The sequence below is a fragment of the Bidens hawaiensis genome, unplaced genomic scaffold (genome assembly GCF_021521415.1).
Source record: "Bidens hawaiensis isolate Kalapana, Puna unplaced genomic scaffold, B.hawaiensis_p1.1 tig00059171_1, whole genome shotgun sequence".
Classification (NCBI taxonomy): Eukaryota; Viridiplantae; Streptophyta; class Magnoliopsida; order Asterales; family Asteraceae; genus Bidens; species Bidens hawaiensis.
Window position 1 is genome coordinate 34,837 of NW_027506434.1, and position 5,183 is coordinate 40,019.

The 5,183-nt window shown below is 35.7% G+C and overlaps 1 pseudogene across 1 annotated transcript; it reads left to right on the top strand.

The window, feature by feature from the left end:
* Window positions 1-316: 316 nt before the first annotated feature.
* LOC143617837 (alkaline/neutral invertase A, mitochondrial-like) lies at window positions 317-3,724 on the top strand (annotated as a pseudogene). Its single transcript, XR_013150896.1, has 6 exons — window positions 317-1,024; window positions 1,527-1,688; window positions 1,765-1,976; window positions 2,045-2,527; window positions 3,245-3,293; window positions 3,373-3,724. The product of XR_013150896.1 is annotated as an alkaline/neutral invertase A, mitochondrial-like (transcript).
* The last annotated feature ends 1,459 nt before the right edge of the window (window positions 3,725-5,183 follow it).

A 5,183-nucleotide genomic window follows, 5' to 3' on the forward strand; every position in this document is an offset into this window, starting at 1 on the left:
AGGTATGTGTTTTAAGGTCTCAAGTTTGAAACCTGACTCAATGAGGGTTTCTCATGATGGTGAATTTCCTTTTTAACGATTTTTCTAGTTGAGTTAGGTTTAGAATATCAAAATCAACATAAACGGTTGACATTCCGTTTCAAAAATACTCACCCGAGCATTAGAAATGGTTTCAAACGTTCTGAAAAATATTACACACAAACTTATATAATGAAAACATTTAGTAAACACATTATTCCTACATGGCATCTATTAATAACTTCTTTTATTATCTATATATGTTTATTATGTCATCTTCATATAGACACACACCACCACCTTTTGGTCCCCGTAATTCCCTGCAATACACCAATTTGATTCTTGGTTCCTTTAGATTTACAAAAATCTTCATAACTCACCCATTATTCATATTTATATATATATATATCCACATTCCGCAATCTTCATATTTATTTTCCCATATTTCCTCATCATCTTATGATTCCCATTATGAAACTCGGTTGCAGGCTTTTTAACCAAAGCCGAAGCATTTTCGGGTTCATCAAATCCCCAAATCGCAACCATCACGTCTCGTTCCCAGGATTCTTGAATCTTCCATGCAAGATCAATCAAACCCGGAAACATTTTTCCCTTTCGTACCCGAATTGGGGCCAATCTAGAGTTTTTCCCGCCACATGTTGTAGTTCTAGCAGTAGTAGTAATAACAACAATAATAATAATAAGCATGATCACATTTCGGATTTTTCGACGAAACCGGAAACAAATGACAAGAATTTGGAGGAGGGCGTTGTTGGTAGGACGGAATCCGAGATGGAGAAGGAAGCGTGGCGGTTGTTGAAGGAGTCAGTGGTGACGTATTGTGGGAACCCCGTTGGGACGCTGGCTGCGTGTGATCCTAGCGATAAGACACCGTTGAATTATGATCAGGTTTTTATTCGGGATTTTGTGCCCTCGGCGTTGGCTTTTTTGTTGAAGGGAGAAGGGGAGATTGTTAGGAACTTTTTATTGAATACTTTGCAATTGCGGTTAATTTTGCCATTTTGGGGTTTTGATATGATTGTGTTTGTGAATTAGGTAATGGTCATGTGAATGCATGTAGTTTTAGTTGAAGTTGATGTCGAAATCCGTTTTTGGTAGGTTTTTATGATGAATACGGCCGTTTTTATAAGGGCAGTATGACAGTCGGAAAATGGTCGCATGGGTTGTATGAGGAGCAAATCGTACTATTGTGTGTTTAACTGTCAAATGTAATCATATGGCCTGTATAACCATCTTTTTGTTATCATATGGCCCGTGTGATGTGACATATTCTGGTGTGCAGACTTGATTTGGGTTGAGACAAATCATACAGTTTGTATAACCATTTCATGCTCTATGAACAGCCCGCATTTGTTGTTTGAATGTTTGACTAACAAAACAATGAGTGATGTGACCATTGACAAAGTCATGCAGCCCGTATTTATATAACATGACCATTCTAGTTATAAACTCACTGAAATCATTAATGCTTGTTTATTATTTTGTTAAGAGTTGGGAGAAAACAGTGGACTGCTACAGTCCTGGACATGGGCTTATGCCTGCAAGTTTCAAAATCTGAACCGTACCCCTCTACGACACAAAATTTGAAGAAGTTTTAGACCCAGATTTTGGGGAATCGGCTATAGGCCGTGTTGCACCAGTTGACTCGGGTAAAAAGTCAACCTTTTTTATTCAAGAAGTATGCTAATAAACTTATAAGTTGTGACCATTTTTCATATAATTCAGGATTATGGTGGATAATATTATTGAGAGCATACACCAAAATCACAGGCGATTACGCAATGCAAGAACGGGTCGATGTTCAAACGGGCATTAAACTAATTCTTAACTTGTGTTTATCAGACGGGTTCGATATGTTCCCTACGCTTCTAGTCACAGACGGCTCGTGTATGATTGACCGAAGAATGGGTATTCATGGCCACCCTTTGGAGATCCAAGTGAGTTCTTGTTTGACATTTGACTTTTCTTGGCTATTGACTTTTGACTTTTTTTTTCCAACTCGCAGTCGTTGTTTTACTCGGCTCTAAGGTGTGCGCGTGAAATGCTTGCATCCGATGAAGGGTCCAAGAATCTAGTGAGAACTGTTAATAATCGACTTAGTGCGTTATCATTTCATATCAGAGAATATTATTGATAGATATGAAGAAAATAAATGAAATATATCGGTACAAAACCGAAGAGTATTCAACTGAAGCCATAAACAAATTTAACATTTATCCGGAACAGATTCCGTATTGGTTGATGAACTGGATACCCGAGGAAGGTGGTTACATGATCGGGAATCTGCAGCCCGCGCATATGGATTTTAGATTCTTTATACTTGGAAATATTTGGTCAATTGTTTCCTCTTTGAGCACACCAAAACAAAATAACTTGATATTGAATTTAAATGGGATGATCTTTTTGGTAATATGCCTCTTAAGATCGTGTACCCCGCGTTGGAAAAAGAAGAGTGGCGTATAACCACTGGCAGTGACCCGAAAAACACGTGAGTTTCCTTTTATCTTATTGTGTAAGGGTGGAAAGAAAATGTGTGGGTGGGTCGGATAAATGGGGTAACAGATCAAAACTGGTATAGTTTGTTGTAAATAATAACTAGTGTGTCTGATATTGTTACAAGTTATATTATGCAATATAATGGTGGTGATTTTTCTAAATTGATTTGAAGGTTTTAGACTAAAAAATCGCACGTTGGGCAACTTCTGTTTAGTTGAACCTTCCAAGCTGTTTGACCCGTTTGACCTAATAAAGGTTAAAACACAACCAAAAAGCGAGCGGGTCAAACAAGTCGGGTGGCAGGTCAAACAGGTTGGAGTCAAACCTCAAATGTATATTATGTGATAGTTAATGCTCAAAAATTACACTTTGGGTGACTTCTACTCTTTTGACCCTTTCAACTTATTTGACCCGTTTGAACTGATAAAGGTTAAACATAACCAAAATCATGCGTATTACGTAAAGGTGGGAAATGGGCGTGTCAAGCAAGTTGGCTAACGGGTCAAATGGGTTCGTGTTGAATGGGTACAGTTTTTGTCAAAAGAATATAAATTTTATAGTTAACTAGTGTGACCAATATGCTTACAAAATTATATCATGCAGCATTAATCTTAATAATCTTACTAAAATGACTTGGAGGTTTTATACTCAAAAATCACATTGGGCAACTTGCTACATCAAGTTATAACAATCTCTTAACTAATTACAGACCATGGTCATATCACAACTGCGGATCTTGGCCAACTCTGCTATGGCAGGTAATTTCTCTTTTTTATTTTCTTTTTGTAAACATTTCGTAAAAAAATCACATTTTTTTTCATTTCTTGTGTATCTTAGTTTACATTAGCCTGCATCAAGATGGGCAGAATAGAATTAGCAAGAAAGGCGGTCGATGTTGCTGAAAAAAGATTGTACAGCGATCACTGGCCGGAATATTACGACACCAAAAGTGGTAAATTCATTGGAAAACAATCTAGAATGTACCAAACCTGGACAATTGCAGGGTACTTGACATCTAAAATGCTTCTAGAAAACCCTGAAAAAGCTTCACTTTTGTTTTGGGAAGAAGACTATGATATTTTAGAAACATGTGTTTGTACTTTAAGCAAAACTGGCAGGAAGCTGTGTGCACGTGGGGCTGCTAAATCACAGATTCTTGTGTAATAAAGTTAAAGGTAGAAGAACATGAACCCCTTGTGTATAGTAAATATACCATATGAAAAATCGATAAAAAAAATGTCATTTTTTTGTTATTTTGATGAGGGGTGTATATATGAGATTTTTATGCTCATTGTTGTTTTGTTGTTTTGGTTAATTATGCATATGTGATAGCTTTGAGTTATCAATCATTGAACTTGCTTTAGCATTATTATACTAATGATATATTTGTGATCACTACGTAAGTGCCCGCGCATTGCGGCGGGATCGTACTAAGGTGTTGGCGATGACGTATTTGTGTATCCATGGGATCAGTTGGATCAGTTGCACCGGAGTCAAGAACCAGATAAATATATATTTATTTATAATTAAGTATACAAATTAATACCGATAAACTTTTAAATTGAATAATTCCATAAACTTGTTTAGATTAAAACTACTAAAGTATTATCCTTGACTTATTTGAGTATAAACTAACTTAACAACATTATCTATCATAGTTGGACGTATGGACCTGTTACCACTTACCCAAGTATTTTTAGTTACATGTATTAATCAGTTAACTATAACTTAAGAGAATGATAAACCCAAAGTAAATAAGTTGGTTTAATTGATCTAAAATGTAAATGATTTGTTTCATAATTCACAGTAAAAAGCGAAAGCCGCATCACGTCCTTTGCACTGAGTGTTATATATCAACTAAAACGTGCCTTGATCTCCATGAAGAATACCTATAAATATAAGTACTTAGCATTAGCTAATGATTTAAAAAAAATGTTAAAGCTACGTTCTGAGTGACCCAACCAACTCAAATTCTTTACAAAGTTATCGGTGTTTAGTGTTTACAAATCACAATGTAGAGCCCACTTCGTTTTGTTAGAGTCATTTGTATTTGTTTGGTTATTCACGATGTATGTAGTTAGCTTTCGCTCTTGTAATAATATTTCAGGCTTGGCCATATGTAAACAAAGCCCTTTAAGAGCCTATGAAATGAAGAAAGCATGGGATGGCTTGCACTATAAATAGTGCAACCATTCCCATGCAACATAACTTTTTGTAAAATCTTATCCAGACTCCTACCAACTCTCTCTACTCTTTCTCTCTTTCTTTCTTCTTACGGAAATAGACCAAACACTCTCAAGATCCAACATCTCGATTACACACAAGTGATTTCCGTTAGCTTGGTGTGAGATTGAGCAAAGAACATTGTTGTTTGATCCCGGTTTGAGGACCTACACACAATTTTGTTTTTAGCATAGTTGGTTTAATTGATCTAAAATATAAATGATTTGTTTCATAATTCATAATAAAAAGTGAAAGCCGCATCACGTCCTTTGCACTAAATGTTATATATCAACTAAAACGTGCCTTAGTGTCCATGAAGCATATCTATAAATATAAGTAATTAGTATTATCTAATGATTTAGTATTATTATATTTTTTTGTTAAAAAAACGTTCTAAGTGACCCAACAAACTCAATTTCTTTACA